Source organism: Arachis hypogaea, chromosome 13 (assembly GCF_003086295.3).
Source record: "Arachis hypogaea cultivar Tifrunner chromosome 13, arahy.Tifrunner.gnm2.J5K5, whole genome shotgun sequence".
Lineage (NCBI taxonomy): Eukaryota > Viridiplantae > Streptophyta > Magnoliopsida > Fabales > Fabaceae > Arachis > Arachis hypogaea.
Genome location: NC_092048.1, coordinates 118,925,795 through 118,937,785, shown reverse-complemented (window position 1 = coordinate 118,937,785; position 11,991 = coordinate 118,925,795). Strand labels below are relative to the sequence as shown.

At 38.3% G+C, this 11,991-nt stretch overlaps 1 non-coding gene and 1 pseudogene across 1 annotated transcript; both read right to left on the bottom strand.

Moving 5' to 3' along the window:
• Positions 1-298: 298 nt before the first annotated feature.
• LOC112739027 (small nucleolar RNA R71) lies at positions 299-406 on the bottom strand. Its single transcript, XR_003169969.1, has one exon. It is a non-coding gene; the product is annotated as a small nucleolar RNA R71 (small nucleolar RNA).
• Positions 407-5,841: 5,435 nt separating this feature from the next.
• Positions 5,842-9,052, bottom strand: LOC112735295 (APO protein 2, chloroplastic-like; annotated as a pseudogene).
• Between the last annotated feature and the right edge of the window lie 2,939 nt (positions 9,053-11,991).

Genomic DNA, 11,991 nt, shown 5'->3' with positions numbered 1-11,991 from the left:
TGGAGCAAACAACTTTGAACTTAAGCCTCAATTAGTTTCTCTAATGCAGCAGAATTGCAAGTTTCATGGACTTCCATTGGAAGATCCTCATCAATTCTTAGCTGAATTCTTGCAAATCTGTGACACTGTTAAGACTAATGGGGTTAATCCCGAGGTCTACAGACTTATACTTTTTCCTTTTGCTGTAAGAGACAGAGCTAGGATATGGTTGGACTCACAACCTAAAGAAAGCGTGAACTCTTGGGAAAAGTTAGTCAATACTTTCTTGGTCAAATTATTTCCACCTCAAAAGTTGAGCAAGCTTAGAGTGGAAGTCCAAACCTTTAGACAGAAGGAAGGTGAATCCCTCAATGAAGCTTGGGAAAGATACAAGAAATTGATCAGAAGGTGTCCTTCTGACATGCTTTCAGAATGGAGCATCTTATGTATATTCTATGATGGTCTGTTTGAATTGTCCAAGATGTCATTGGACCACTCTGCTGGTGGATCTCTTCATCTGAAGAAAATGCCTGCAGAAGCCCAGGAACTCATTGAGATGGTTGCAAATAACCAGTTCATGTATACTTCTGAAAGAAATCCTGTGAATAATGGGATGACTCAAAAGAAAGGAGTTCTTGAGATTGATACTCAGAATAAAATATTAACTCAGCAAGTCAACATGATTTCTCAGAATCTGACTGGAATGCAAGCTACATCCGGCAGTGCTAAAGAAGCCTCATCTGAAGGAGAAGCTTATGACCCTGAGAATCCTGCAATAGAAGAGATGAATTACATGGGAGAATCCTATGAAAATACCTATAATCCTTCATGGAGAAATCATCCTAATTTCTCATGGAAGGATCAACAGAAGCCTCAACAAGGCTTCAATAATAATAATAGTGGGAGAAATAGATTTGGCAAAAGCAAGCCTTTTCCATCATCTTCTGAGCAACAGACTGAGAATTCTAAGCAGAGCCTCTCTGACTTAGCAACCATAATCTCTGATCTATCTAAGATCACTCTCAATTTCATGACTGAAACAAGGTCCTCCATCAGAAATTTGGAGGCACAAGTGGGTCAGATGAGTAAAAAAGTTACTGAAATCCCTCCCAGTACTCTCCTAAGCAATACAGAAGAGAATCCAAAGAGAGAATGCAAGGCCATCAATATATCCAAAGTGGCTGAACCTATAGAGGAGGAAGAGGCAGTGATTTCCAGTGAGGAAGACCTTAATGGACGTCCACTGACCACTAAGGAGTTCCCTAATGAGGAACCAAAGGAATCTGAGGCTCATACAGAGATCATAGAGATTCCACTGAACTTACTGTTGCCATTCATGAGCTCTGATGAGTATTCTTCCTCTGAAGAGGATGAAGATATTGTTGAAGAGCAAGTTGCTCGGTATCTAGGAGCAATCATGAAGCTGAATGCCAAGTTATTTGGTAATGAGACTTGGGAGGATGAACCTCCATTGCTCATCAATGAACTGAATGCCTTAGTTCAGCAGAAATTACCTCAGAAGAAATCGGATCCCGGAAGGTTCTTAATACCTTGTACCATAAGCACCATGACCTTTGAGAAGGTTCTGTGTGACCTGGGGTCAGGAATAGACTTCATGTCACTCTCTGTAATGGAGAAACTAGGGATCTTTGAGGTACAAGTTGCAAGAATCTCACTAGAGATGGCAGACAAATCAATGAAACAGGCTTATAGACTTGTAGAGGATGTCTTAGTGAAGGTTACAGGCCTGTACATCCCTGCTGACTTCATAATCCTAGACACTGGGAAGGATGAGGATGAATCCATTATCCTTGGAAGACCCTTCCTAGCCACAACAAGGGCTGTGATTGATGTGGACAGAGGAGAGTTAGTCCTTCAATTGAATAAGGACTACCTTGTGTTTAAGGCTCAAGAATCTTCTTCTGTAACCATGGAGAGGAAGCATGAAAAGCTTCTCTCAATACAGAGTCAAACAGAGCCCCCACACTCAACTTCTAAGTTTGGTGTTGGGAGGCCACCATTAAGCTCTGAGTCTCTGTGAAGCTCTCTAAGAGCTCACTATCAAGCTATTGACATTAAAGAAGCGCTTATTGAGAGGCAATTCAATGTTATTTAATTATATTTATTTTTTTATAGACATTTGTTTTCCATTGCCATGTTATGTTTTCTTTAGGTTGATGATCATATTGAATCATAAAAATAGCTGCAGAATTAAAGCGAAATAAAAAATAGCATAAAAAATAGCACACCCTGGAGGACAGGCTTACTGGCGTTTAAACGTCAGTAAGGATAGCAGAATGGGCGTTTAACGCCCATGCAGGCAGCATTCTGGGCGTTCAGCAAAACACCCAATAAAGAAGAATTCCTGGCGTTTAACGCCAGCCAGGGTATCTGGCTGGGCGTTAAACGCCCAAAGAGGCAGTCAAGTGGACGTTAAACACCAGAATGGATAGCATTCTGGGCGTTTAACGCCAGGATGACACAAGGGAGGTAATTTTGTTTCCAATTCGATTTTTTTTTTTTAATTTTTCATGTTTTAATTCATAATTTTTTGCATCAAACATATTTTAAATGTTCATCTTTCAATTTTTATTTTCAAATATTAATAACCTTTCCAATTCTTTTTAATTCTTTTTTTTTTCAATTCTTTTCAACTCCTTCCAAAACGTTTTTAAAACTTACATATCTCTTCAAATTCTTTTTCAACTCTTTTTAATTTTTCTTGTATACAGTAATAAGTTTTCAAAATTAATTGCATCATTCTTCTTCTACTCCCTTCTATCTTATTTTGCTCGAGGATGAGCAAACCTTTTAAGTTTGGTGTGGAAAAAGCTCTGCTTTCTGTTTTTCCATAAACCATTAATGGCACCTAAGGCCAGAGAAACCTCTAGGAAGAGGAAAGGGAAGGCAGTTGCTTCCAACTCCGAGTCATGGGAGATGGAGAGATTCATCTCAAAAGCCCATCACTAAAAAGAGGATGGAGCAAACAAGAGAGCCCACTCATGGACCTCAACAAGAGCACTCCATTATCCTCCATGAAATCAGAGAGGACTAAAGAGCCATGAGAGAGGAGCAACAAAGGCAAGGAAGAGATATTGAGGAGCTCAAGCACTCCATAGGATCTTCAAGAGGAAGAACTAGCCGCCCTCACTAAGGTGGACCTATTCTTTAATCTCCTTGTTTATTTTCTTTTCTGTTTTTCGGTTTTTATGCTTTATGTTTTGTCTATGTTTTTGTCTTTATTACATGATCATTAGTGTCTAGTGTCTATGTCTTAAAGTTATGAATGATTCCATGAATCTTTCACCTTTCTTAAATGAAAAATATTTTCTGAAAAAGAAAAAGAAGTACATGAATTTTGAATTCTATCTTGAAAATAGTTTAATTATTTTGATGTGGTGGCAATACTTTTTATTTTCTAAATGAGTGCTTGAACAGTGCATATTTTTTATATTGAAGTTTATGAATGTTAAAATTGTTGGCTCTTGAAAGAATAATGAAAAAAGAGAAATGTTATTGATAATCTGAAAAATCATAAAATTGATTCTTGAAGCAAGAAAAAACAGTGAAAACAAAAGCTTGCGGAAAAAAAAGAAAAAAAAAGGGTCGAAAAATAAAGAAAAAGAAAGAAAAAGAAAAAGCAAGCAGAAAAAAGCCAACAACCCTAAACTAAAAGGCAAGGGTAAAAAGGATCCAATGCTCTGAGCATTAATGGATAGGAGGGCCCAAAGGAATAAAATCCTGGCCTAAGCGGCTAAATCAAGCTGTCCCTAACCATGTGCTTGTGGCGTGAAAGTGTCAAGTGAAAAGCTTGAGACTGAACGGTTAAAGTCGTGGTCTAAAGAAAAAAGAGTGTGCTTAAGAGCTCTGGGCACCTCTAACTGGGGACTCTAGCAAAGCTGAGTCAATCTGAAAAGGTTCACCCAGTTATGTGTCTGTGGCATTTATGTATCTGGTGATAATACTGGAAAACAAAATGCTTAGGGTCACGGCCAAGACTCATAAAGTAGCTGTGTTCAAGAATCAACATACTGAACTAGGAGAATCAATAACACTATCTGAATTCTGAGTTCTTATGGATGCCAATCATTCTGAACTTCAAAGAATAAAGAGAGATGCATAAACTGTTCAGAAGCAAAAAGCTACTACTAGTCCCGCTCATCTAATTGAAACTAATCTTCATTGATATTTTTGACATTTATTGTATTTTCTCTTTCTTTTATCCTATTTTGTTTTTAGTTTCTTGGGGACAAGCAACAATTTAAGTTTGGTGTTGTAATGAGCGGATAATTTATACCTTTTTTGGCATTATTTTTACATAGTTTTTAGTATGTTTTAATTACTTTTTATTATATTTTTATTAGTTTTTATGTAAAAATAACATTTATGGATTTTACTATGAGTGTGTATTTTTCTGTAATTTCAGGTATTTTCTGGCTGAAACTGAGGGACCTGAGCAAAAATCTGATTCAGAGGCTGAGAAAGGACTACAGATGCTGTTGGATTCTGACCCTCCTGCACGCAAAATGGATTTTTTGGAGCTACAGAAGCGCAATTGGCGCACTCTCAATTGCGTTGGAAAGTAGACATCTTGGGCTTTCCAGAAATGTATAATAGTTCATACTTTTCTCGAGATTTGATGGCCCAAACTGGCGTCTAAACGCCAGCCAGAGATCATTTTCTGGCGTAAAACGCCAGAACTGGAGTTAAACGCACAAACTGGCATCCAAGCTAGCGTTTAACTCTAGAAATGGCCTATGCACGTGTAAATCTCAATGCTCAGCCCAAGCACACACCAAGTGGTCCCCAGAAGTGAATTTCTGCACTATCTGCACTTAGTTACTTATTTTCTGTAATCCCTAGTAACTAGTTTTAGTATAAATAGCACTTTTACTATTGTATTCGCAGTTTTGGAACAGCTTATGCCATTTTTCATATTTGGAGGCTGGCCACATGGCCATGCCTAGACCTTTTTCTCTTATGTATTTTCTACGGTGGAGTTTCTACACCTCATAGATTAAGGTGCAGAGCTCTACTGTTCTTCATGAATTAATGCAAGTACTATTGTTTTTCTTTCAATTCACGCCTACTTTTTCTCCAAGAGATACTCTTGTACTTAATTCAGTTAAGTCAGAATGAAGGGGTGACCCGTGACAATCACCCATTATCTTTTTTACTCGCTTAGCCAAGTTTCGCGTGCCTGACAACCACAAGCGATCTACATGATGTTCAACGTAGTCATTGGACGACAGCCGGAGTATATTCTCTTGGGTCTCTAATCCAAGGACCGAGTCCGTGAGATTAGGATCTTCGTGGTATAGGCTAGAACCAATTAGCAGCATTCCTAAGATCCGGAAAGTCTAAACCTTGTCTGTGGTATTCCGAGTAGGATCTGGGAAAGGATGACTGTGACGAGCTTCAAACTCGGGAATGTTGGGCACAGTGACAGTGTGCAAAAGGATAGAGAGATTCTATTCCGATGCTAGTGAGAACCGACAGATGATTAGCCGTGCGGTAGCTGTACCAAGTATTTTTCATTCGAGACGAGAAATCCGACAGTTGATTAGCTGTGCAGAAACCATACCTGGTATTTTTCATCCAAGAGGATCATAAAGTTTGCCATGGAAGGTAGCACACATGATTGGAAGAAGACAATAGGAAAGCAGAAATTCAAAAGCAACAAAGCATCTCCAAACGCTTATCTGAAATTCCCACCAATGAATCACATAAGTATCTCTATTTTATTTTATATTTTATTTATCTTTTAATTATCAAAACCTCATAACAATTTGAATTCGCCTGACTAAGATTTACAAGATGACCATAGCTTGCTTCAAGCCGACAATCTCCGTGAGATCGATCCTTACTCATGTAAGGTATTACTTGGACAACCCAGTGCACTTGTTGGTTAATTGTGCGAAGTTGTGAAAAGTGTGATCACAATTTCATGTACCACTGCCCATTGTGTTGTTGGTGTTTGTGTGCTCCACAATTTTGAGCCTTGTGCCCCTGGGGACCAACATGGATTTCCGGGCAATATCCACAGACCCTCACAGGATACATCCTCATTAATCTCTTAGCACCTTTCCTCATTCGTTCCCATGCCTGGAGAGTTTCCTCGGCAAGGGCAACGATTTCTTCGTTGCTCGATGGAGCTATTACTCTGAATCAGCTATTTCAGCTAGTAGTGGTCTTAATGGTTCTGCTGGGGTTTCATTTGGCAGTTCACTTTCATCAGCATTAATATATTCCTTTCTCCCAATCCGAATTATGGGCTATCTTCTTCTTTTGGTGGGAAATTCTGGAATTTCAACACCAGCTTGAATACAAAGCTCAACCACTACTGGTATTCAAGGGATACAGAATCTCTCTTCATGAGGAATCCTCTTTCCTAGTCGATCTTTGAGGTGATAGGCTTCAATTGGTATTATCATGTCTTCAACATGTGCCTTCATCCATTCGTGGAGTCCCTTGCAAAGATTGGCTTGTGCACCTTTACACGATTTAAATGACTGTCCAATAGGTCCTACATGGATTTCGCTGCACCACCTGCATCAGTATACAAATTTTCAGATACCTACCACTATAGGACAATCAATCATTTTTTCATTACTTTTGCTGTGGCAGACATTAAATCACATTTATTTGTATAAATAATGGACAATAATGCACCACGTTTTAACAGAGAAAATAAACTTTACAGGAAGATCTGACATTTTTCTCATGTAAATCAGAACGAGTTAGCAACAAGACTAGTTTGTCAGCACAAATACCATATTGCAAGGTTAGCTAGTAACTAGAATTTTTCCTTACTATATCTTATGTGCTCACTTGAAAATGTACATGAATATATTATTTGTGCTCAATGTATAACAGAATTTAAATTTCAACTGAAAATTTTACAATGCTACCATAAGTTAACCTACCTACATCAGTGAATTACCTATCCTTGGCTCTGGCAGCATGCTTACCATAAAAGACTTTAAGCAGCAAACAAGTGGAAAAACTGACATTGTTTATATGGGTATCTTTGATTGAGGGGTTCAGTGAGGTAAATTTTACATGAAGTCTATAATATCGCTTTCATTAAGTTATAATAGTTAGAACAAACTATGGGTTGCAAATGTCTATCATTCAAATTTCCTCTGTTGAAAATGGAAGATATAAACTATTCACTTTTCAAAAAAATAGTATGTGGCATTGCCAGTATGACATTAGATTCAAATTTCACTAAAAGATAACACAATTAAAAAAGCTAAAATGTGGTGAAGATGAAAAGCTTTGTGACCTATGAAACACTTCAAAGAAATTGTAAAAGAAACCACTAAGCAAACAAAAATGTCACATGACCCCAAACAACAGCACCAGTTTGTATTACTATTATCGCATTTATCAATAACAAAGAAAACATATCAAATTGAGGTTATGATCATAGAAACTCCACATTAGCCGAATGTATGATAAGGTACCAAGGATAACTACCTGCAAGCATGCGCTGGCACTACTTTGAGCAACTTCTTCAGATTGTTAATTAAAGTGATCCTTGCATTATACACATTGTAAGCAGTTGGTATAAGGCTCTTCACAAGCAACCCATTATTTGGGGCCGAGAGTGGTTTTCTTGGCTGACCTTTCATCATCTTTAGCCTTTCCCTAGCTGCTCGTCGCAGCTCAACAATGGGCGTCGGAAAAGGTTTCTTTTCTTTTCTTGCATATTGCCGTGGAAAATCAGCATTTTGTGGCACTTCATCCCTGACTTTCAATTTACATCGAAAACATTTCTTCGCTTAAATTCTAGTCTCCACGGGAAGTCTAATCTTATCGCTATTGTACTGATAAACAAAAACAGGAACAAAAGAAAATTTTTGTAACATAATTGGCAGTAACCATTGCATTTGTCACAGTAGACAACCCAAATAAAAGCTAAGAACAATGTTCAATGAAGTAAATTACTTTAGCCAAAATGGGATATTGCCAGTTTGAAGACGAACCAGTTAAATATTAGATTATAGAAAACTATGCAAAGGAAACAAAAGGAAATTATCCACTTTTTGTTTAGAATCTCAACCAAGAAACGTAAATAAGGGTGACAATTTTGTTATTTTCAGTACACGAACCCGCAATTCAGCAAAAATGCTATTTGTATACGAAAATCAAGCAACAATATGTATAAATCGATGTGTTATTTAATTTATTTTCAATGTATATTTGTATTTTGTATTTCATACTAGTGACTTATTTCTATGTATACCTATTGTAATTCAGTCCAAATAATAACCAATAATAATCGACAACACAAACACTTGAATCAATAAACTCGGAGGTAATACAAAGAAAAATAACTCCAAGTCATACCTGGTAATAACCAAGGGAACTAAGATGCAATAATAGGTTGGGCTTCAACATAAAAACTTCTGTCGGGTGGGGAAAGCAATTCCAATAGGAAGGGACAGAGTCCTAATAGTCACATTCATCCTGAATTTGCTGCTTGGAAGAGCAGAGTACAGTCACCAATGACGAAGAAGACTACAGTCTCTGCAAAAGGATGAGACAGAAGGCAGCGACGAGATAAGTTAAGATTAACCAAGTGAACAAGTATAATTCATGATATCTAATTCTTTTAAACATATACAATAACAGCAGCATCAACACAATAACTGAACAAGTAAAATCTTACACGATTTTGGATTTCATATTTCTAGTTTTATATACTCTTCTGGTGGTACTGCCATTGACTTAGAAACTGCAAAAAACAATTATTAGTTTATATCCAAAAGCAATTCACAATTATTCACAATTCACAGTTCAAATTATCTTCTCAAAATTCAAATGATCTTCATAAAAAATTGCCTGAAGTCCTGAACAATGAAGCAGAGAACACGCTGATTCGCTGAAAGGAGGCCGACGACGCGGCAGGAACCGAGTACGGCAAGGCGGTAACCACCGAGGACGGCAAGCGGCGAGAACGGAGGACCACAGACTGACGGCGGGAACTAAAAGGAGGACGGCGATGGGGCCGTTCCTGACGGCGAGAACGCCCAAGAACGTGAGGCGGCGAGAACGACTGAACCATGAAGAGGGAGGGATGAACGCGAGGAACAGCGGCGACAGAAAGAACGCGACGAAGAGGGATGAACGTGAGGAAGAGTGGGCGACCTCCGGCGAGTAGTCTCCAGTGGTGGTCAAGGAAGAAGGAGTGGGCCAGCGGTGTCTCTTATCTCTGGGTGTGGGTGAATGGGAGGTGCTGGGAGGGGCTGGGTTCTCCGGTTCGTGCTACTGGGAGGGGCTGAACGCCGGTTTTGGGTGGCTGGTTTGGCGCTGCTGGGAGGCGTTGCTGGGAAGCGCTACTGGGAGTGGGAGGCGTTGGGTTCGCTGGTTTGCGCTACTGGGAGGGGCTGAATGTCACTGCTGGGTGGCTGGTCCGGCGCTGCTGGGAGGCGCTGATGGGAGGAGCTGGGAGGCGGTAGTTTGGCAGGACTGGGAGGGGCTGCGAGGTGTTGGGAGGCGAGGTTGGGAGGGGCTGCGAGGGGTTGTGGTAATGGGGTTCTTTGAGAGTGTGGCTGCGCTAGGTTAGGAGTTAGGAACGTAGCTGATTAGGTTATCTGATGGGGGTGGGGTGGGGATAATGGTCTAATAGTTATTTGGGGTTTTTTATTTGACCGGTTCAGTTTGGTTCGGTTCAGGTTTTAAGTGACAAAACCGAAAACCGAACCGAACCGCAAAAATAGCAAAACATAATTTTTTTTTTTTCTATTTTTTCGGTTTTCGGTTTGTTTGGTTTTTAATTTTTTCGATTCGGTTGGTCGGTTTTGTTCGGTCCGGATCGATTTTGAACACCCAGTGCCAAGATAATTCAAGTGTATTTTTGGTGGTTTATTCCTTAGATTACTACTTGCTTCATTAACCTTGGGGGAGAAAATTTTTTTATGGTTTGATTCAACTTATGAACCATCAGGGGAGATAGACCGGTATGAAATTATTGCTTTGGAGAGGGATTGAGAAATTTTTTAATTTGGAGAATCATTGGTAACAAAGTTGGAAAAAGGAAGCAAGATGGTTGCCAATTTACAAATTACAAAAAAGATTTGAGATAATTAATTATTCTGGAGAGCTTCATCAATGGAGCTGCCATGGAAATTTAGATGTTTGCTTTGTTTATTAATTTTAACATCAGCACCAAACCCGTTAGAAAATGTAGCTACCTCAACTCTACAAAATTTCGTCTTTTAGAGAAAATCCTATTACTATAATTAGATTTTGGATTTTGAGGGGAGCTATTAATAATTTGAAAATAATCAATTTGTTTAATATTTTATAAAATTTATGCAAATTAATTGATAAAAATCCATAACTTTTACTCTAATTTTGTAAATAGAAATTGGGTTGAATCAATTATACAACATAGATAAACTTTCAATGTAACAACTTAAGTTATGCATCATATTATTAAGTTTTATAAAAAAAAATAATTAGTTAAAGACACGTATTAAAATTATTAATTGAAGATATTTAATTAAAAATGTATAAAATTTAATTTTTAATATATTCATTAAAAAATATTTAAACTTTTTCACTAATGATGATTTCAACACTAGCTTTAACTAATCGCTTACAAAAATTGTACTAATTATTGGATTCTTGAGTATCTTAATTGAAAAGTTGACAAATCAAAAACTGAATATGTCAACATATGGGGTTTGATTCTTTATGTTATTTTCTTATTCTTAACAGTTTTTTTTATTGTTAATTAAAAATTTCAATTCTAAATTATTGCTTTTAACTTCTAATTATAGTTATACAAATTGAGTAAATCAGTAACTTGCTGCTTTTTTATTGGAGTAAAGATCTAACTCAGCTCTTGACCATTATTTTGATAAACAAAGTGTCCTTGAAGAAGAAAGAGAGTTCAAATCGGCTCTTGTCCTTGAGCTCCATGAGACGAAGTGACTTTTTCGTCATTTCTCGCGTTTACTACAAGAAAAATTTTAAGTACTGTTGATTTTACTGTCAAAAAAACAAATAAAATCCAATATTAATTAAGTTACTATCGGAAGGAATCAGACGGTATAAACCTTGCCGATAAATGATTACTGTCGAATTTTTTCATCAGACAGTAATTATTATCGGATTTTGCAACGGATTACCTACCTGAAAAATCATTTGGTTATCGTTGATTTTTCTGACGGTAATATTGGCGCTACAATATGTTGTTTTCCGCACTATTACCGTCGGATTATTTTCTCGGTAAGTCTGACGATAATGTCAATATTTTTAAAAAAATTGTGACGCAATTTTTTTAATTTTTATTTAAATTTATTTTTCACATAATTAATGGTCAACTTATAAATAATAAAAATCAATTATAAAATATTAAATATCAAATGTTCAAATAAATTGAAAGTCAAATAAATCAAATAAATAGAATGAAACAATAAAACGAAGCCCTAATCACTAAAGATCCAAGTAGTCGTCATCGTCGTTCCCATGGTCCTACTGAGGCAACGCAGAAGGCGGTGATGTCTGTGTGCCACCAGCAGCACTACTGCCACCAGCAGGATCGCTGCAACCAGAAGGACCGCTACCACCAACAGGGATGATGCCAGCGACGTGCATCTGAGCCTGGTACACCTCCATCTGAGCCTCCATCCGCTGAAGCCACTCCAACTACTCCCTCCACCCTAGCCTTAGGTCATCTGTGTCCGTCACACGTGTGAGGATCTCCTGATACCTCTCCCGATAATCGGTCAGCTCCTTAACTTGCTCGTAAAGCTTGTGGGTGAGCTTCTGCACCTGCAACCTCAAATCAATGCCTTTCTCGGAGTCGACGGCTCGACTGGTGGCATAGGCAGACGATGGCCTCAACATGGAAGTGGGGAAGCTGCTGGTGAAGAACAACTCCAACCCGTATACGCGGTTCTTGTATGGCGCTGAGGCGGTCTCACGCCAAACTGCATCGAGATCGACGACTGAAGCAACAAAGTCATCGGCATCCTCCCCACTTTGCTGAGATTG